The sequence below is a fragment of the Ziziphus jujuba genome, chromosome 6 (genome assembly GCF_031755915.1).
Source record: "Ziziphus jujuba cultivar Dongzao chromosome 6, ASM3175591v1".
Lineage (NCBI taxonomy): Eukaryota > Viridiplantae > Streptophyta > Magnoliopsida > Rosales > Rhamnaceae > Ziziphus > Ziziphus jujuba.
Genome location: NC_083384.1, coordinates 3,131,274 through 3,155,000, shown reverse-complemented (window position 1 = coordinate 3,155,000; position 23,727 = coordinate 3,131,274). Strand labels below are relative to the sequence as shown.

Below are 23,727 nucleotides of genomic sequence, written 5' to 3'. Positions count from 1 at the left end.
CCGTCCTGCACCCACCGCACCTCCCGAGTATATGCTTCAACAGGAATCACACAAAGGTAGATTGATACAATAGAAACCTCTGGTAAAATGCCCCCCCATAACCCAGCAAATAAAGTACATTGCATAGTCCATTTTGGGGATTGGTGACTTACCCATTCAGTGACTTTGGTCCTAGACATTCCCAAAATGGATACTACCCATTTGGGTGAATTCAATAATAGATGCCTATTGGTATTCCAGCCTTCCTTCTCCTTTCAGGGCTTATCCAAAAGAGAATCCAGTACTTCTTGGTCATGAATATCTAAATAGGATGAACCGCTCTGTGGATTGCTTCAAAACAATTAGAATTAGTCGATCAACTAGAATGTGTATTATCCATATAGGGGTTAATGGAGAAGATTTGTTGACCTGAGACAAAGAGAAATGTCTATCTATCTTATTTAGTTATTCAGTTAAACCAATGAGTCGTTATTGTAGTAGATAGCAACAACCATTTCATCCGACATGCATATTTTTAATTCCCAATGGATTTACATCTTTCATTAATGGAAATTTTTTGCTGTAGTGAGTAATAGTTTTGGTTGTTCACTGTTCAAGAATTCTTGTTTAGGCAATTCATACCATCCATCCCTAATGTTTTGATCTAAGATTTAAATTCTTCCATGTTTCAGCAGTAGTATATCATTCCATGGAGCTGAGGTCCAAAATATGGAAGAAACGAGTGTTTCCACGACTCTACCATCCGGTCAATTATGTTCCATTAGTCCTTGTTTCATGACCACATATCTTTCTGGCTAAGGAATGGGAAACCTTTCTTTTGTTACACGACTCCAATTTTCATTTCATCCGGGAAAAGCCATATTTTTCTCAACAATATCTTTGTCATTTGATCCAATAGTGTTCCGTTAGATAGGAACAGCTTTGATAAATACTGATAACTCTCAGAGGGAGTATTAGAATGCAAAAATCTATTAGATAATGAACTATTGGTTCTAAGCCATCTCTAACGATGAATCAACAATTCAAAGTACTTTTCTTGCATATTCTTAATAAACCAGCGCTTATATATTGATGCAGGAAGATCTGATTGGGAAGTAAGAAGCCCCTTTAACATCTTTCCATCTGCAAAGAATTCTCGACGTGAAAACATAGAGACAACGGGCTGATCTTTGAATAGGAAAAAAAGTTGATCTGTAGGGTCCCAAATGAGTTGGCTTCTTCGAAAAAAGCCTTGTTCTTTTGAAGATCTATCTTGTGTCTGGTACTACATGGTTCCACTCTACAAGAACTCTGAATCATTCTCTTGAAGCCCATCCTCTTCATCATAAATGATCTGCTTGCCCCGAAATGAACTGGCCAAATAAGGAAATCCCAATTCATTAGGCCTTTCAATACAATCAAATAGAAAGCCACAAAGGCACCATATTCTAGGAGCCCAAACTATGTGATTGAATAAATCATCCTCTATCAATTAGAATCGAAAAATCCATTAGAAATCTCTGACCAATGATATTGCATGATATCTAAGGGATTCCTTGGTTCGGGCCGAAGGAGCAATGTCACTCGATCATTATCAAACTAGCTGCAATCTTTCTCTATCCGTGAGGATCCCACCAGAGAACCTTCTACTTCTAATAGGCCATGAAGTAGATCAGAATCATTATCAACGAGTCCATAAGAAGGATCCCATTTTTTTCATCGAGTCCGGGTAGAGACCTAATGTCTTGAGTGACCGATCCGGCAGAACAACTCGAAAGATAAAAAAGTATCATTAATTTCTTCATGCTCATTCCAAATTCAAAGTACCATTTCTACAAATAAGAATCCCCTTCGTTACATGATTTCTTCTTCATATAGATAGATATAGGATCTATGGAGCAATTACTTAGAAGTACATTTTGTGCAACAGCCCTTTTTATCTGATAGAAAAGGATCCCATGATCCTGTACCGATCTTACCTGGGATTGCAAAACCTAAGTTTATCGATGAAAAGCAGATCTAATTATGTTAGTGTCTATAATTGATTTCTTCTGTGTAATACTAATCGATAGGACCTCATTGGTAAGTGCTACAAGATCTCGTTTATTGCAACCCATGGTTATGGACCCGAATCCATTAGTATGGAACATTTTCTTTCCCAAGTGAACTTCCTTAGTATATGAAATAGTGAAAAAGTGCTTCCTTGTTGTGGAATAAGAAGCCTTCGTATCTTAATGTATGTATTTAATTTATTCAGAGCTATTAGAGTGGGATTCACTTTTTGGGGAATATAAATAGAAGCAATAATAAGAATATTTCTTATGGAACATCTTTCACAATCCCAAGAGAGATCGTACACTAATAGACTAAGGGATAAGTAATTGGACTCATTCATATCCAGATCATGAATGTTTGGAATCCATATTATGCAAGGAGACATCGCTTTTGCTAATTTAAGTTGAAAGGTGATACAAAATCGGTCCATTTTAGGCATCATATCCATAGTTAGCGCATTCATCATAGCTAGAAGCTCCAGCTCCATAGCAAGGTCACGGTTACTATCATCAATATCGTCACTATCATCAATAAGAAAACCCTTTCTATCCAATAACTTGTTCAGAAATACTGTAATGAAAGGAACATAGGAGTTTGTTGCTAGGTATTCAACCAAATAGGATCATCTAGTTCCTATAGAACCTATCACTAAAATACTCCTAGAGAGGGATAGGGCTAAGTGGAGTGAAAAATGTTTTCTATGAGATGGGAAATGAAAATTATTAGCTCCACAGGAGGTTTGTGAATAAGTGATTGTTTGATAATGAGCAAGGAATATCCATATTTCGGCTAAACAGGATGTATTGAACTCATAACTCATTAGATAATTTTTAAGAATGTCAACTAAGTATCATAAGTAAATTACTCCCGGTTGTTCAATCATTTGATAACCAGAGACATTCTTTGATAAACGATCACTATGAGTCAGACTCAATAGAATTTGATCAATGCTTTTTTCTATCGTTAAGGTGGAGAACTAAACCAAGAACTCTCTTTCTTTATCATTAATCGAATCAGTGTTCAAGACCCAAGATTCTATTTTATCATCAATCCAATCATTGTTCACATTTTTTCTTTTTCTTATCAATGAATAGATCTCTTTACTTGTATGACTTAGATGTCTCGTATTTCTCAAAAAAGCGATTCGATTGATGGTATTTGGTATGATACTTATGAAATCGATGTTATCGATGAGATTGATGTTCAAATATTTCTTCTTAGAACGTATTGATTTGACCCCATAAGCAGGACCAGCACCCTATAGCACATTGCCGCCAGAAGCATAACCTCGTATTTCTTCTAGAGAATCTCCTAATTGTTCTAGATCAACTAGAAAGAGATTCTTTAACCATAAAGAATTCAATTCAGATGTAGGATACCTATCCAGAAGTTTTTGCAACTCAATCATGTATGATGGAATCATCAAAGATTTGACCCTTTCGAACTTTGTCTGTAACTCACTATAGGCTAGATAAACAAAGAGAAGGTGTGTTCGAACGAGTTAACCAGCAACAAGAAAAAAGAAAAGGATTGAATAGAGGAACTCCTGAACATTTGGCAATCTCATATGTGTCGATATCAATGGTGACTCATTATTTTGATGAACCATTTCTTCGGACAGAAGAAGATTATGTAAACATACTCGAAATCTCACTTATCAGATTCCATTGTGGAAGACACAGTTTTTTCTAAAGAATTCACCATGATATATCTAATCCACACATAATATTATGAAAAATGGATACAAATTTTTGGCTGCTACTTAGTATCAGCAAAAGGTCTGAAAAGGTATCTAAAAGTATCAAATTTAGATATTTGTATCCTATGTTTGGAATATATTCCATTTTAAGAGAGTTGAAAAAGCACTATCTTGTTGAAAGGTTCTATACATTCGCCCTTTCTCAAGGCATTTCTTGAGATAAAGACCCCATTTTTTCTTCTTTTCGGATGGTAAATATTTCTCAAAACATGAATTGTGAATCAAACCCATGGTTGAATTGCAATTGAGATACTGATGCAAGTTCTTCCCTTTTGAATAAGACAGATTCATATCTGAAAGATGTTGACAATAAGTTCTTTCAAAATTGACTATTTGTCCTTCTGTTTGAAGTGTTCAAAAAATGTCTGCGATCGAGTAAATAGCTCTATGAATGAATGGATCGGATCGAATTGGAAAATGGAAATATTTGTACAATTTATACTTTTCGTCGCCATTTTGTGGGAAATTGTTAGTTATGAATATGTTAGACACCTGTAACTCGAATGGTGAAATAGTATCTCTCTCCAAAAAAACATATTTTTTTTACCACTGCCTAAAGAAAATATTTTGTTTGCGAATGAACAAGATATTAAGGAATTGTCCGTACGTAAAATCATAATTATTGATACGGGCCTGTTCCACATAAAAAAGGAATCCTTTGTTACAATAGAAGTAGAAGTGATGTGTATTATTCAAGAATCGAAGTCGATTTGCTTTATAAAAAGAAGATATCAATGAATTTCTATGAAATGGTTTCATGGGATTCAGACAATTGTCTTGATCATGGGATATCATTAAGAAATAGGAATCCATGTTATCAAAATATTTCCTGCAATTATTTCTAGTATGAAATTAGACAATCATCCACTTTGGTATATTATTGAACAAAAATTGTGATACTGTTCCTCCATTGATCAAGAATTTCACTTTATGGGAAGTATCATGATCATCCAATAAGAAAGGTTTCCATTTTTTCAAATGAACGATTTGAAAACCTATTGATTCTAACAACTAATTGCAGAGTTGATCATTTGGACCTTTCAATTCATAAATGTGGATCTCAAACCTATGAATGGGGATATTCCCAAAACTCACAAAGAAAAAAGGAAGTGAGTTAGACAAAAGGAGAAGAAACTTTGATAAATCTTTTTTGTTGATAACCTCAGACCAATCAATTGAATATTGATTATTACGTAATCGATTGAGCACTACTTAAAAATGAAAATGGCTATTATGCTCAGAAATGAAATGTTCCAAATGTTCCTGTAAATTCTTGCTCCCATTGGACCATTTGTATCTACATGCATTAGGATCCCGATTCATAGATCTCTCGGTTCGAGAAATAAAAATAAGAGGATCAAACCATTTCTTCTTACTCTTTTTCAAATTTGATAAATGTTGGTTGATCGTATATTTCATTATAGTTCTATGATTCAGAGTATCATTTCCTATTTGATCCTTTTGAATTCCAAATTCCAAGTTGCAATCGGATCTATTCATTAAAAAGAATTGATCCAATACATTTCTCAATAGATTTCTTATGTACCCATAGGTGCTATATTGGATTTGAATTAAATTTTGGATCAATCTATATTGATTGACTGCCTCCATTATGTTGTTGTTAGCAAATACCATTATTTTTGGTTTTGTATATTCCAAATCATTCCCGCAGGAGGTCCGGACCCATTTTTTCTTATCATTCGACTGAAAGATTCATTTTTTTCATAAAAAATAGGAGGTATAACCAATAAAGATTTATTTTTCGATTCATCCCTGAAGTTGAATACCTCATTCAAGAATTGTTTTTGATCTGATATGTAGGAATCAATAGAAAAGGCAAATCCCTTATGATACACCAGATCTAGCTCGGTTATTGATAGAGTGAATAGATCTGCCATTTCTTGAACTTCTGATTCATAATCATGGTGTAACGTGTATCTCGCCTATTCTGGTCATGGAATAGATGAAATAAATAAAAAAATGGATTTCTTTTCAAGAATTAAATTTTATTGGAACTATTCAGTTCATCCTTCGGAACCATATCACATCCCGGATCTGATGAAATAGGATGAATTTAGATGGTATTTTGTAAATACGTAATTATCTTGAATATATTAACTATTTCTTTATTTTTTGATCACCTGGAAAGGACAAAAGAAACATCTTTTTCTTTCTTCAACAATTTCTAATCTTTGGTGGACCTTTCAGTAGGATTCGAACCCAAATGAAGCTCTGACCATCTATCAAAGAAAAAAGAACGAATGAAGCTTGTAGGATTCCTAAGAAATTCTTCGATTTCTTATGGAAGTAGATGATTATTCATCAACTTCTCACGTTCCATGAATAGCCAGGACTTTGAGGGATATCTAGAAAGGCATTTAGGGAATCGGTCTGATTCTATCTCTGTTCATTCTGTTTGAAGAAAGGAAGGATCCCAAAGAATCGATCTTTCTTTTAGTTGTTGAATCTCTCTTTGATTGATTAGTGTGTGATATTTTGAATCCTCATTATTAATGGAATCGAAATGATCTCTAGATCGATCCAAAGATCCTTTCAATTGGCTAGAATCTGTTACTTGAACAAAACTAGATCTTGTAGAATCATATTGAATATTTAACGATACATTCCGTACCTTACTAAAAAATCGATCCTTCTTTACCAACCACACATTGTCTAACCAAATCCAATTCTCTCTCGATATGCTCCTTAAAAAATTCGATTCGTGTGGATTCTTCCCCAAACTACATAAGAGATCTTGGCGGAACTGTCACATATGAAATTGAGCACAATTTTGCAAAGAAATAGCCTACTTGTTTCTCGAGGATAGATGGGAAACATGCTCAATATCATTTGCCTAAATAGTTGACCCAGCTCCTTGCTGTTTGAAGAAACCCTCCACTTCAATTGGTATTTTTTCACGAAAAGCAAACATGAGATAACAAATCCAGTTTTTCACTAAGATTTAGAATAGCTGTCCTAAATTCAAGTTGATTATGTTTGGCCTCTTCCTCAGAGAAAGACGATCAAACAATTCCCAATCATGGTCCTTGTGGATTGGATCATCCATAGAATATACAAAAAGAAACTCCAGATATTTGATATCTTTCTTTTTGAATGAGATCTCAATTCCAGTGATGGTTTCATTAGATATCTTACAACTAGAATCCCTTTTTTTCCTGATCCAGTTCCTCCACCACCGCGAACCCTAGATTTGGGCATGATACACTTTTTAGTTATCGGGAGAGCCTAAGTACTCTCTTTCGGATCTAGGAAATAGCTCTCAGAGATCTTTTTGCCTTTTGGAAGTTACAAGAGCAAAACAATCAACCTATTGATATTGGAAGACCCAAAACATTCTTACAATGTATCATTTCTGGGTCCAATGAAATTCATAGGTATAGGAAGAAGGCCTGTCAAATAGAGAATTTTTCTTTCGACCATCTTTCGAGTATTAATACAATATATAAGGATCAGTACTACAAATAATACTACACCCTTGATCATGAAATATCGATTCTTGTTGAACCCTAAAAATGTGAATTGTGTGAAATTAGGATACTCCAAATTTGGGAGTCCAAGAGTTTTATAAAATGTTCTTGATGGAAAAAAATGTGAATGAAAGATCTCACTGAATTGATTTGGGTCCATGAATCTAAGAAATAGTGAGAATTCTTTATTTATCTCAATATCTCTCTTAATTCGAAAATCTGAGATTTCAGTCTCAGGATGTCCTTTCATTGAGTCCTCCTAAATTTAATTGATTTATCCTCAAGATTTCATTTGAATTGGAATTTGGTTATTCACCATGTACGAGGATCCTCGCTAAGCATCCATGGTTGAATGGTTAAAGCGCCCAACTCATGATTGCCAAATTCGTAGGTTTAATTCCTACTGGATGCACGCTAATGGGACCCTCCAATAAAATAAGTCTATTGGAATTGGCTTTGTATCAATGGAATCTCATCATCTATACATAACAAATTGGTGTGGTATATTGATATCATAACATATGAACAATAAGAACTAGCATTCTTATTAAGACTAGAACTCATAGGGAAGAAAATAGATTTATGGATGGAATCAAACATGCAGTATTTATAGACAAAAGTATTCAGTTATTGTTGAAAAATCCATACACTTCTAATGTCGAATCAAGATCAACTAGGACAAAAATAAAGCATTTGGTCGAACTGTTCTTTGGTGCCAAGGTAATAGCTATAAATAGTCATCGATGCCTGGGAAAGTGTAGAAGACTGGGACCTCTTATGGGACATACAATGCATAATGTACGATCATTATGCTTCAACCAGGTTATTCTATTCCACCTGTTAGAAATAAAAAAACTTAAATCAAAATACTTAATAGCATGGCGATACATTTATACAAAACTTCTACCTCAAGCACATGCAAAGGAGCCGTAGACAGTCAAGTGAAATCTAATCCACGAAATAATTTGATCTATAGGTAGCATCGTTGTGGTAAAGGTCGTAATGCCAGAGGAATCATTACCGCAAGGCATAAAGGCGGAGGTTATAAGCGTCTATACCATAAAATCAATTTTTGATGGAACAAAAAAGACATATATGGTATAATCGTAACTATAGAATATGATCCTAATTGAAATGCATACATTTGTCTCATACACTATGGGGATGGTGAGAAAAGATATATTTTACATCCCAGAGGGGCTATAATTGGAGATACATTATTTCTGGTACATAAGTTCCTATAAAAATGGGAAATGCCCTACCTTTAAGTGCGGTTTGAACTATTGATTTATGTAATTGGAAGTAACCAATCAGGTTTATGATGAAACCTATCCAATTTGAGTACCTCTATAGGATAGACCTCAACAGAAAATCGAAAAGTAACGGCAGCAAGTGATTGAGTTTAGTAGTTCCTCATATAAAATTATTGACTCTTAAGATATAGTAATATGGAGAGGACAAAATTTTTCAAGCACCGGCAAAACCAAAAGAGCCCTTTGTTTCAAAGAGATGAGGATGGGTTATTCACATTTCATTTGATAGTAGAGGCGAATTGAAAGCTAAGCAGTGGTAATTCTAACGATTCATAGGGGGAAAAACTAGAGATGTCTCCTACGTTACCCATAATATGTGGAAGTATCAACGTAATTTCATAGAGTCATTCGGTCTGAATGTGACATGAAGAACATAAGCCAGATGAAGGTGTTGAAAAGGTGGTAATCTTGCCACCTTGTGCAAACCAAAATCCACTAAGGTTTGTACCCTCTTTGTTTCTGTAAAAGAAATATTTTTTTGAATGACCTAATGCAATATTTATGTCTATGTTTTATGTTCCTTTTAATGTCTTTTGAATGCCTAAGTTTTATTGTATTTAGCTTATGAATTGTCTCTTTGTTGGGTATTGATTTTATTTTGTAAAATGGCTATGTGCTGGAAACAGTGTTTCCAACAACATGGGTCCATTTTTAGGGCTGGCATTCTCTGAGCTTTTATAATGGAGGTTATGATTTTTGGATATGTTGTAATAGATATGTAAATGAAAAAAAAAAAAAAGAATGACTCAAGAAGGCCTTGGGAAGCCCAATATATATAGGTTGCAAGTTGGCATAACTGCTGAGATTTCCAGCAGTTATGGTCCATTGGTTTGAGATGAATTGGAGGCCCTACCCAATTATTTTGACTTGGGCTTCTCCAGATTTCATCCCTGATATTTCAACATGCCACATGCCAAAATTCAAGCAATTTGGATGAAGATATCCCAACCTTCCATCTGGTCAAAGTAGAAGTACAGGATCAGGTGGAGACAGTTTTTTGAAATTCAAAATCTCACAAACTCTTGTCATAATTATGCACTCACATGTGAAGCTGGCGGTTTAACGGTTATGTATCATAATTTTGAGTAGGAAATGTGTAAATTTTGAATTTTAAAGACTTCGATTTGGTCCCACACACACCTCACATGTATGAGACAAGTTTTGTATCTATATATGCAACAAATGAACGAAAAGCAAAAATGATTTAGTGTGTTGTCTAGTTTTATGTGGCCTACTCTAACATCTTCTCTTCTTCTTCCTTCAAAACAAAAACCCTAACAATCCTAAATATCACCATACCAAAAACAAACACAAAAATCACCTAAACATCAAACTAAAAACCAGATTAAAGGTTATGCACAAGACTCTTGGCCAAGTGAACCTAAAACCACACCAAACTCCAATAGAAGGAACGGGAAGACCTAAGATGTAGAAGATCATAACATGAGTGATTCAGTAGATTTTGATTCCTATATATCCACTCATGTGGTACTTCATTATATGATATATATATATAAGAATTATACGATATATATAAGATCATATGTATAGATATCATCATCTACATCCAAAAAGCCGTATGCTTTGGAAGAAGCTTGTACAGTTTGGGAAAGGGTTTTGATTGGTCAAAAAGAAGAATCTACTTCAACTGGTATGCCCTTAGGCACGGCCATACATAACATAGAAATCACACTTGGAAAGGGTGGACAATTAGCTAGGGCAGCAGGTGCTGTAGTGAAACTGATTGCAAAAGAGGGGAAATCGGCCGCATTAAAATTACCTTATGGGGAGGTTTGTTTGATACCCAAAAATTGCTCACCAACAGCCAGCCTAGTGGGGAATATTGGGGTGAACCATAAAAGTTTGGGTAGGTAAGCCCACAACCCCTTGGGGTTATCCTACACTTGGAAGAAGAAGTAGAAAAAGGAATAAATATAGTGATAATTTGATTATTCATTGCCATAGTAAATAGAATTTTTTTCTTTATACTTACAAAAAAAGAAAAAGAAAATAGGAGTAATTAATTGTGACACGTTCACTAAAAAAATACGCTTAACACAAAAGCATAAAAAGAAATAATAGTCACTTAGTCCCGAGTGTCTACCATTATATCGAAAATGATCGACCATACTATTGCTATCCATAATGGAAAGGAGCATTTTCCAATGTATATAATAGATCATATGGTAGGACATAAAATTGGGGGAATTTTCAGCTACTCTAAGTTTCCAAGGACATGCAAAAAATGATAATAGATCTCGTCGTTAATAATTTTTTAATAAATGCAAAAAGTGATTATAGATACTTATTGTTCATTAGTGAGAGGTAAACCTTATGAGAAAGAAGAAAAATTGGTTTCTTCTGCAGCAGAAAATGCTAATCACAATAGAGGTTTCACCAAAGCAAAGTTAAAAATTAGTAAAGCAGAAGTCAACGAAGGCATTATTGTGAAAAAATTAAAACCTCGAGCTCGGGGACAAGGTTATCCAATAAAAAGACCAACTTGTCATATAACTATTGTACTAAAATATACAGCTGTACATTATTATACAGACTATTTAAAGAACAAAATTATCTTTGAAGAATTTTAAAGTTAAATGATAAATATTTTTTATAATAAAAAATACAAATAAAATATGCCATATTATGCTTTAAAAAAATGGATGAATAAAAAAATGAAGTACATCGATATGCCATGTCATGATATGTATAGTAGCGGGGGATTATTGGAGAAAAAATAAATCCACTTGGTTTCAGACTTGGTGCAACCTAAGGTCATCATTCTCTTTGGTTTGCACAACCAAAAAATTATTTGGAGGATCAAAAAGAAGATCAAAAAATATGAAACGGTATCAAGAATTATGTACAAAAAAATATGAAAATATCTTCTAGTGTCGAGGGAATTTCATGTATAGAAATTAAAAAACAAATTGATTTGATTCAAGTCATAATCTATGTGGGATTCCCAAAGTTATTAATAGAACCTAGAAGAAGCAAAAATTACACATGACTGTACAAAAAGAACTTATTTGTGTGAACCGACAACTCAACATTTCTATTACAAGAATTGAAAGCCCTTATGGAAACCCTAATATTCTTGAAGAATTTATAGCCGGACAATTAAAAAATAGAGTTTTATTTTGTAAATCAATAAAAAAAAGCTATTGAATTAACTGAACAGGCAGGTACAAAAGGAATTCAATTACAAATTGCAGGGCTTATGAATGGAAAAGAAATTGCACGTGTCGAATGGATCAGAGAAGGAAAGGTTCCTCTACAAACCATTCAAGCTAAAACTCATTACTGTTCCTATACAATTCAAACTATTTCTGGGGTATTAGGCATCTAAATTTAGATATTTATAGAAGAGGAATAATAGGCCTTTACTTGACTTATCTTTAGTTCTATTCTATCCATCCAATAATAGAACAAAAAAATGACAAATTCTTTCATTCTTTTTCTCCTAACTCAAAACAAAAATGAACAATTCTATAAGGTTGAATAAAAAATCAATTAATCATATGATATAATTGCTATGCTTAGTGTGTGACTCAATGGTTTTTTTAGGATTAGGAATCATAAAAAAAATAAATAAAAACAAGAAGTACCAGCCCATAGTATGAACTAATAACTATTATAGAACTAATATAAACATAGAACTAATATAGAACTAGTAACCAACTCATCGCTTTGCATTATCTTGATATAAAAAACCAATCGAGATATGATATATTGGTCATATCAATGTAGCAACTGAAATCTTTTTTGCATAACCAAACAACACAAAAGAAAAAACTAATCCAAGTCTGAGTTGTAAAGAAAAAAAATATGCAGATAAATGGAAGGATGAGAGAAAGAGCGAAAAAAAACAAATATCAATGATATATGACTCCAATATGTAAGGTCTATGATTCATCTCATAATGAGGAATGTAATAAAGAATTAATACTGATTGGTCTATAATTATAAAAATATGTTCATAGAAAAAGAATTAAGAACCCCGAGCTAATAAGTACTGAGAGGATTGACTCGAGAACAAATCATATTTCGTTAGGGGCTCCAGACTTAACCATTAATCGAGAAGTGAGGGGAATGATAGAACCTACGAATACATAAGATTATATTGAAAATGAATCTTAATGATTCATTGGGTAGGATGGCGGAATGAGTAAACAGACTAATCCTACAACTGAATATTGAAAGAGTAAATTTCCACTCGTGAAAATTTTGATTTTATTGGATTTCTAAATTTTAACCAATCTAATATGATAATAAAAAGCAAAACAAAATAAAGATTCGTTATAACATTATAACAAAATGACTTTATCTATATTATTATCTCTAAATAAAAATTATCTATAAATCGGATCCATGTTTAGTTATATATCAAAAAAAAGATATACAAATTTCTAATAGATTAGATGAAATTTCAAACAATCTCATGAATCAATATATTTTTTCAGTATATTACTCATTAAATACATAAATATAAATACATAGATATTATTTTTTAATCGTTCCAATCGCGAGGAGCTGGATGAGAAGAAACTCTCATGTTCAATTCTGTTGTTAAGATGGAATTAATAAACAAAATATAACCCCAAAAGAACCAGATTCCATAAACATCATAGAGGAAGAATGAAAGGAATATCTTATCGAGGCAATCATATTTGCTTAGGTAGATATGCTTTTCAAGCGCTTGAACCCGCTTGGATCACATCTCGACAAATTGAATAAGACCTATAGAAACCCATTACAGACCTATATAAACAAATTGTCTGCCACAGTGGGAAAGTATGGGTGCATATATTTCCAGACAAACCAGCTACAAGAAGACCTATAGAAACCTGTATGGGTTTGGGGAAAGGATCTCCTGAATATTGGGTAGCTGTCGTCAAACCCGGTAGAATACTTAATGAAATGAGCAGAGTAGCAGAAAATATAGCCGAAAGGGCTATTTCACCAGCAGCATCAAAAATGCCTATATGAATTCAATTTATTTTTTTGGAATAGGAACGTAGAACCAAAAGCAAAGGTTTTTTGGATGAAAAAGAAAAAAAAAACAATTACAGGTTTCCTTTTTGGTTTTGAACAAACAATATTTCTTTCTTTTTTAATTTTTTTTTACTTCATCCTTTATGTTAATTGAAAAAACAGATAAAAAAATGATTCAACCCCAAAGCCATTTGAATGTAGCGGATAACAACGGACCTCGAGAATTGATGTGTATTCGAATCATAGGAGCTAGTAATCGATGATGTGCTCATATTGGTGACGTTATTGTTGCTGTTATCAAGGAAGCAGTACCAAATACACCTCTAGAATGATCAGAAGTGATCAGAGCTGTAATTGTACGTACTTGGAAAGAGCTTAAACGTGAGAACTGTATGATCATACGATATGATGCAATGTTACGGTTGTTATTGATCAAGAAATAAATCCAAAAGGAACTCGAATTTTTTGCGTGATCACCTGAGAATTAAGATAGTAAAATTTCACTAAAATAGTTTCATTAGCACCCAAAGTATTATAAGAATACACCATAACATAATTAATATAAATAATTATAACATAACTAATATAATTAATATAGTTATAATATTTAACTAAGTATTTAACTGAAATTGATTAAGATTATTTAGTAAGTTGAGATTGGTTGAGTCTCACGTATATGCCTCTAAGAATTCATAATTAGAAAATAAAGAAAAACAGAAAAAAAGCATGTTGATTATATCAAAATTTGAGTACAACAATAATATGAGTTTATCATGAATAAAGACATTATTGCTGACATAATAACCTCTATATGAAATGCTGACATGAATAAAAAAAGAACAGTTCAAATACCATCTACTAATATTATTGAAAACAATGTTAAAAATCCTTTTATACGAAGGTTTTATTGAAAAAATGCGGAAACATCAGGAAAACAACAAAGAGTTTTTGGTTTGAACCCTACGACATAGAAGGAATAGGAAAGGACCGTATAAAGCTGTTTTAAATTTAAAATCGATCAGCCGACCCAGTCTACGAATATATTCTAACTATCAATGAATTCCTAGAATTTTAGGTGGAATGGAGATTGTAATTCTTTCTACTTATTGGGGTATAATGACAGACAAAGAGGCTCGATTAGAAGAAATTGGTGGAGAACTTGTGTGTTATATAGGGTACTCTTTCTAATATGCAAATTATATGTAGAACTTTCATATTTGTGACAAAAAAAAAAAAAGGTAGGGCGGTTTTCTAAGATCACCCTTCCTGTATTAGGTGATAGCTCAAGGAGTTTGACCTAAAATGAAAGAAAAAAAAGGATTCATGAAGGTTGAATTACTGCATGACTACCCAATAGTATAGTCTAAATTTGTTTAGATCATTACAAAAAAAAAGCCTTTGAACAACCAGTAATTTGGTTGCAAAACGTCCTATTTTGGTCGCGAGTGGTTTTGAGAGACCAAAAAACCGTGGTCATGACATGATTGTTTAAACGTCGTAACAGATTCTATTTCGCGACCAATAAATGTTGGTTGCTAAATCTTTTGAGGTTTTAGTGGCCAGTTTTTAAGGAGCCTGTGACCATAAATTAGTCCTTAAAACTCCTTGAATATTAGAAAGGACACCAATTTTAAGCTTTTACCAACCAATAATAAAATATGAGCAACCAATATTTGGTCACTCAATGCTGTGTTGGTGACTAGTTGTGGTCACTTTAAGCATATACTTTGGTCATCAAAAACTTATAACTTGGTAACCAAAAAATGTTATGGGACCAATTATTAAAATCTTCATTGCCAAAATAGTGGTCATTAGAAACCATCTTCAATGACAAAACGTTCTAGTCATCGAAAGAGTTGTTGAACGACCACGTAGTTGGTTACAAAAATATGGTTTTAGTAGCAATGTCATTTGGTCGCATAAAATTAGTTTCAATGACTAATTGTTTCGTCCTTAAATAGTGTTTTAGTGACACATTTTTGTGGTCACTAACATTATCGGTATAGTGACTAGTTGCATTTGGTGGTAAAATTTATTACTCTGTAACTATGATTTGGTCATCGAGAAAATTTTCACTAACGAATGTTGTGGTCAATAATAATCATTGCCAATTTGAAATGCAATTTAATGACCAAAATGTTAGTCACTGTATCCCTTTTTTAGTGACTGAGAATTGGTCAATAACAATTAATGAAGTGAGAAGATGTTTCAACAACCCAATTCATTTATATAATTGGCATTAGCAATTATCAATATTGGGTTTCTGTAAACCTTTATTTTGGTATCTATTGAATGGTTTGGTGAAATATAATTTGAGTGACCAACAGATTGGTAGTGAATTATGCTTGTGCATGTTAATAAATATTAATAATATTATATAATTTCAATTATATGTTTAACTAATAAGCATAAAACTGATTATATTATTATAAATTTCATTACACACATGACATTGATATCACACTATATTTACATTGCAAACATAAAATATTAAAGAAGAAAAAGCATCTGTATATAACATGAATAAAGCAAACAATATAATTTATACTTGTGGGATGCTACAATGTAATTTGAAAAACCCGCACCAATATCCATGCTTACTATAGTCGTACCATAAACTGTATCCACGCATGTTTGTTGTAATCATACCATCTCATTCTTAAAATATAAAAAAACATTAAAAAAAAAATTGAAGACAAAATACAAACGAAACAATTAGAAACAAATTACTAATTGATGGATATTGGGGAAAAAATGTCCATAACTGATTCCTCACTTCCATTGAAATTCTCCAAGAACACTAAATGCATTTGTGAATATTTGAAAAATAGAGGCAATAATAAAATTTAGGAAAAAAAGATAAACTCTAAAAAATGCAATAAAAATTTCACCAATAAAACATTTTTTATTAAGCCAATAGCATTCATGATTGAGCATAAATTAAACCAGAAAATAAATAATTAATTTTCAATCAAAACAAACTCTACACAAATATACAAGTAATTCTCAATCTAAAAATAACATGCACAAGGTAAAACATTGAAGGAAAGAGAATCACTGTTACTCTGAATACTATCATGAATTGGAATAAAAACAAATATACGTATATATATGTATCCTCCTAATTCTCTTTAAGAAATAGCCTATTAAGATCATGATCTGCATTGTAGAGGTAATCAATTGCAACAAAAAAAAAAAAAAAAAAAGGTCCTCGTTTTTCTGATTAGGTGCTTGTCCAAGGTGATACGATGGTGCAATATATTTTATTATGATGACGCCCTTATTTTAAAAATAAAAGTATATTGAAATTGATGATAACATAAACATAAAGAAATTATTAAGTGAGAATATAAATATATGTAATTAATAATTGCAAATAAACTACATTCAAAAGATAGCATAGGTTATATTAACCTAGTTAAAATGGAGCATGATCATCATAAACATGAATACAAATCATTGTACAAATACAATAGCATGATGAACATAAATCATTACATAAATACAACAGTACAAGTATTAGTATATGCAAAGTGATGGAACTTTCTAATATGTCCAAGGTGATAACATGGTGCAATATAACCATAGTCTAATAAAACTTTAAAAAATAAGAGTATAGGTAAAGTGATCACAATAAAAACAAAAAAGAATTATTAGCTGACAATATGAACATTCTGGACTTAATATATATATATATATATATATATGCTAGTAAGCTATATTAAAAAGGCAACATATAGTTATATTAAATTAGTTTGAAATGGAGCATGATCATCTTTAACATGAACATAAATCATTACATAGGAAACTGAACAAAGGGAAAAAAAATATGTATATATATATATATAGTTATTTATGCAAATGAGCCAGTATCTTCATTGGTTTCACCATTACTTAACAACTCATCTTCATTATCATTGTCGGTTTCCTCATTGTACTCGCCATTATCTTCACTCTCTGTGCCACTATCTGCATCTTCGTAATCTTCACTCTCTGCACCACTCTCTATGCTACTATCTGCATCTTCAAAATCTTCACTCTCTTCTCACTATGATGCGAATCCGCTCGAACCCCGTACAACCGACAACCCGCTGGGGTGCTAATCCGTTACGGATGAAGGTGGGACCAATCACTAGAGCACAAGCCAAGACGTTCAAGGATAACCTTGCTGTGCTTATTCAAAGGATAAATCATAATCAAGAAGGAATGATCATGACCAAAGAACCAAGACTTGTTTTGCTGATACAAGCACTGGAGACTGGTACAGACCCGGGTGATGATTTTGGTACATTTTTGGAGTCCGGGAAGCATGAAATGGTTCCAATGCTTTATGGGTTCAATACATATGCCTAAGAGGTCATGGAATCAAGTTAAAGCAGCCTCAAATGCAATCAAAAAGGGCTTGTACAGACAGCATCAACAATTTGGCCGAATTTGCTGTATTGCTTGCTGGCTTTACTGTATTTTACTGTATTAGCCTTTTCTTATTTTTCCAAGCATGGGCAACGTGTGGGACTTCATATTCAGCTTATTTGGCATCCTAAAAAGATCTAGAAGCTGATTTGGAGCTCAAAGAGGTCAAGATTGATCAAAGTCAACTTGATCAAAAGGCTAGCATTTTTAGTTTCCTAATTTGTTTTTACTTTTTATTTTAGGAAACTACCATTACTTTTTGGCTTTTATTTATTTATTTTCTGGACAAATAACTTTAGGACGGTTTTTATTTTATTCTTTCCATTGTAAATTAATTAATTCATAATTTAATAGAAAGGAATTAATTAATCAAACTTAGATTAGGAAAGGAAGTATAGTTTCGGCCAACTAGGTTTCTTTATGTGTGGTGGCCGGTTTTCTTTATGTTCTAGGGTTTTTAAGTTATCTTTTCAAAGCCTATTTAAAGGCTTAGTTATCAATAAGAATTAAGTTTGATTTGATTAAGAAAATACTTGTGAGATTAATTATCTTTTTGTTCTTCGAGAACACCTAAAACACCATTAGAGAATTGGTTGTTTTAGCTTGACCTATCAATAGGTTTTCCATCCCCTATTGTGGTGTCTACATTATACAAAGGTTTCTAACCACAGGTTGGTTAGAGGTTGAGGTCCATTCCATTAGAACTTGAACTTAATTGAGATCCGGGCTAATATAATACTGGTTTAGGAGCAGGTCGTCCTAGGTTCGTATCACACTATCTACATCTTCATAGTATGTTGCACTCTTCAAATCAATTTTTGTTGGTTCAATATCTTCACGATTAAGATTTTCAATATCAATTGATTCAAATAAAATTTGAATGTCCATTGAATCATTTTCTTGATAAGCATCCAACTCATCAACTTCAAATGAATCACCATGATCATCAACTTCATCTAACCTGTTTGGAAAATGATACGAACTTAGGACGACCTGCACCTAAACCCGTATTATATTAGTCCGGATCTTAATTATGCTCAAGTTCTAATGGAATTGACCTCAACCCCTAACCAACCTATGGTTAGAAATCTTGGTATAATGTAGACGCCATAATAGGGGATGGAAAACCTATTGATAAGTCAAGCTAAAACAGCCTATTTTCTAATGGTGTTTTAGGTGTTGTCAAAGAACAAAGAGATAATTAATCTCACAAGTATTTTCTCAATCAAATCAAGGTTGTATTCTTATTGAAAATAAGCCTTTAAATAGGCTTTGAAAGAAACAAAATAAACCTTAAAAACCCTAGGAAAAACCAGCCACACAATGAAGAGTTCTAGCTTGACCGAATCTTTCCTTTTTCCTAATATAATTAATTAATTCCCTTATTTCAATTAGGAATTAATTAATTTACAAAAAAAATAATAAAATAAAAACTTTCCTAAACTTATTTGTTCAATAAGTAAATAAATATAAATCCAAAATTAAAGATAGTTTCCTAAAACAAAAAGTAAAAACAAATTAGGAAACTAAATATGGTAATTTTCGGCTATGTTGATAATGACCCTTCTTTGACCTAATTAGACTCCAAATCAGCTTCAATAGTCTTTGTGGAATGCCAAATAAGCTTATTATAAAGTTCCTCACGTTGCCCTTGCTTAGAAATATGAGAAAAGGCTAATACAATAAAATATAGTAAAGCTATCAAAGAATACAGCAAATTTCGGCCTTTCTTCCCCTTGTGTGCAAACCACTATGTTGTTCGGCTTTGAAACTACTTTGGCTGGTTTCTATGACTCATCCACCATATGAATTGAACCCATAGGAATGGGGATCCAATTCCTACAACCCAACCTCCATATTGGCACTAAAAACGTCACCCGGGCCCGTTTTGGCTTCTATTGCTTGTATGAGTAAACAGGCCTTGGTTCTTCAGTTATGAACAACCCCTATTGATTATGATTTATTCCTTAGATAAAGACAGCAAGATTGTCCTTGAACTTCTTGGCTTGGGCTCTATTGATCGGCCCCACCTTCATTTGTATTGGATCAACACCCCAACGGGTTGTCGGTTGAACGGTTTCAGGCGGATTCGCATCATTCCCCTCCTCTTGAAAAGGATTTGCCCTCAAATCAAAGTCATCACCTGCAGTAAAAGTGATGTGATTCCGCCCGAGGCCGCTCAACCGATAACCCGCTGGGGTGCTGACTCGACACGGATGAAGACTAGGCCAATCAAAAGAGCTCAAATTAAGAGATTTAAGGGTAACCTGGGAGTATTTATACAGAGGTTAATCAATCTCAACAGAGCTTGTCTATACTTGAAGATACAAAGCCTATTCGAAGCATCCAAGTGGTGGAAGTCGATACGGACCCGGGTGACGGTTTTGATACATTTTTGGAGTCCGGGAAGCATGAAATGGTTCCAATGCTTTATGGGTTCAATACATATGCCTAAGAGGTCATGGAATCAAGTTAAAGCAGCCTCAAATGCAATCAAAAAGGGCTTGTACGGACAGCCTCAACAATTTGGCCGAATTTGCTGTATTGCTTGCTGACTTTATTGTATTTTACTGTATTAGCCTTTTCTTATTTTTCCAAGCATGGGCAACATGTGGGACTTCATATTTAGCTTATTTGGCATCCTACAAATCATCTAGGAGCTGATTTGAAGCTCAAAGAGGTTAAAGATTGATCAAAGTCAAATTGATCAAAAAGGCTAGCATTTTTAGTTTCTTAATTTGTTTTAGTTTTTGTTTTAGGAAACTACCATTACTTTTTGGCTTTTATTTATTTATTTTCTGGAAAAATAACTCTAGGAAGGTTTTTATTTTATTCTTTCCATTGTAAATTAATTAATTCCTAATTTACTATAAAGGAATTAATTAATCAAACTTAGATTAGGAAAGGAAGTATAGTTTCAGCCAACTAGGTTTCTTTATGTGTGGTTGCTGGTTTTCTTTATGTTCTAGGGTTTTATTTCGTGGCTTTGTAGCCTATTTAAAAGACTTAGTTATCAATAAGAAAACAACTTTGATTTGAACCTAGGACGACCTATTTAAAAGACTTAGCTACAATTAGGCACACAAAGTTTGTTTTCCTTAAACATACCCCTGAAATATGTAAAATATATTAAATCCATGTTTCAAACAGGTTCTAAAAATTTCTCCAAAGTCACTATCATGCTCATAAAGTTCTTTCAATTGTTCAAATCCAAGCAATCTAGCATCTAAGGTGGAAAATAGTACATACCTTCGCGATAATGCATCGGCAACCACATTTTCCTTACCTTTTTATAGCGGATCACATATGGAAAGGGTTCAATAAATTCAATCCACTTGGCATGCCTTTGGTTGAGCTTTACTTGACCCTTAATATGCTTCAAAGACTCATGATCCGTATGAATCATAAACTCCTTTGGCATGAGATAATGCTGCCATGTCTCGAAAGCCCTCACCAAAAGCATGCATCTCCTTGTCATATGTCGAGTAGTTTAGTGCAGCTCCATTTAATTTTTCACTAAAGTAGGCTATGGGTCTTTCTTCTTGCATTAAAACAGCTCAAATACCTACACCCGAAGCATCACATTCAATTTCAAAAGTCTTAGAAAAATTTGGCAAAACTAATAAAGGTGCATTACACAATTTTTATTTCAACAAATTAAAATATTTTTCTTGTACTTCCCCCTATTTAAAGCCAACATTCTTCTTGACAACTTCATTCAAAGGTGCAGCTATGGTGCTAAAATCCTTGACAAATCTTGGGTGATTGTTGTAGGAACTGGCCACTCTTTGATTACTTGCACTTTAGCTTGACCCACTTTGATTCCTGCAGCACTTACTACAAATCCTAGAAAAACAAGCTCATATTTGCAAAAATCACACTTGTTCATGTTAGCAAACAATCTTTCCTTTCTAAGAACTTGCAAAACTTACCTAAATTTATCCACATGCTCATCCAAGTTTCGGCTATACACCAAAATAAACAACCACAAATTTACCAATAAATGGACGCATTACATGATTCATAAGCCTCATGAAAGTACTTGGTGCATTAGATTATCCAAAAGACATAACTAACCATTCATACAACCCATATTTAGTTTTAAATGTGGTTTTCCATTCATCACCTTCTTTCATTCTAATTTAATGATAACCACTCCTAAGATCAATTTTAGTAAACATGCAAGCACCATGCAACTCATCAAGCATATCATCTAATCTAGGAATCGGATGTCTATATTTAATAGTGATGTTATTTATAGCCCTACAATCAACACACATTCTCCAAGAACCATCCTTTTTAGGTACCAACAAAATAGGAACAGCACATGGACTTAAACTCTCACGAATATATCCTTTATCAAGCAAGTCACTTACCTGTCTTTGCAGCTCCTTTGTTTCTTCGGGATTGCTTCTATATGCTGGTCTATTTGGTACGGCAGCCCCTGGGACAAAGTCAATTTGATTTTCTATCCCTTGAATAGGTGGTAGTCCACTTGGAATCTCATTCGGAAAAACATCTCCAAATTCCTTCAAAAGAGAAATCATTGAACTTGGCAATTCAAGTTCTTCAAAGTTAGTTTGATCATTAAAATAGTTTTCTTTATATATCATGACCAGCAAGGGTTTCGTACATTCAATAGCCTTATTAATATCCCCTAAACTCAAATAAAAATTCTGGTTTTTCCTCTCTTTTCTTTCTTTTCTTTTCCTTCCATTGGTTTGGCTCTCATTAGCTGAAATTTCTAGATTGTTGGTGCTCTCAGGTTTGCTCTCTTTTCTCACCCCCCTCTCGACTTTCTCTTGGTTTTTCCACTCGATCTGGGTTTTAGAAAGCTTACCTTTGATCAGTAACCTCAATCTCACCTTCTTGAAAGGATGGTGAAGCCGTTGGTGCCATACTTGTTTTCTCCTTGAGTTTTTCGGTCTTCCTCCTTTTTTGCATTTGTAGTTGATCTTTGTAGACCTCCTTGAACGTCAATGGCTCTAGCTTGATTTTCTTCCCTTTAAACCTGAAAACAAGACTATTTTCTCGACCAAAATGAGTAGCATCTTTGTCGAATTGCCATGGTCTACCTAGTAAAATATGTCTGGCATGCATTGGTACAATGTCCCACAAGACAACATCCTCATACCTACCTATATTAAATTTAACTTTGGCTTGCTTATTTACCCTCATCTCACCACTATCATTTAACCATTGTAACTTATAGGGTTCTGGATGTTTAATTGTTTGCAAGCCTAATTTATCAACTACAATATTACTTATCACGTTGGTACAACTCCCACTATCTAAAATCATGCTACAAATCTTACCTTGTATTTCGCAGCGAGTGTGGAAGATGTTTTTTCTTTGTATATGCTCTTCATCTTTGTAGACAGCAAGTACTCTCCTTGAAACCAAGATCAACTTGGCATTATATGTGTCTACTAGTTCAGCTTCATCATCATTGCATTCCTCCTCTTGCTCGGTTTCAGCTTCGATTTCTTCATTTGCAGATTCCAGCTCACCGTCACCCTTTAATACCATGATTCTTCTATTTGGGCATTGGCTGGCTATTGTCCTTTTCCTTGGCACTTAAAACAAATTATTTCTCTGGATTTTTGAGGTTTAGGATCAGATTTTATCTCACCTCTAAGTGCTTGGGCATATTCGTTCTTGGCCTCCCTTTTTGACCGGTTGGTACTTTCTTCTCCAACTTTCAGAGTTGGTTTGATTTCATTAG

General features: G+C 33.4%; 2 pseudogenes; one reads left to right on the top strand and one right to left on the bottom strand.

Moving 5' to 3' along the window:
• Positions 1–820: 820 nt before the first annotated feature.
• The window catches only part of LOC125419363 (protein Ycf2-like), a 57,038-nt pseudogene continuing 34,131 nt past the window's right edge, over positions 821–23,727 (bottom strand).
• Positions 8,160–10,469, top strand: LOC132804347 (large ribosomal subunit protein uL2cz/uL2cy-like; annotated as a pseudogene).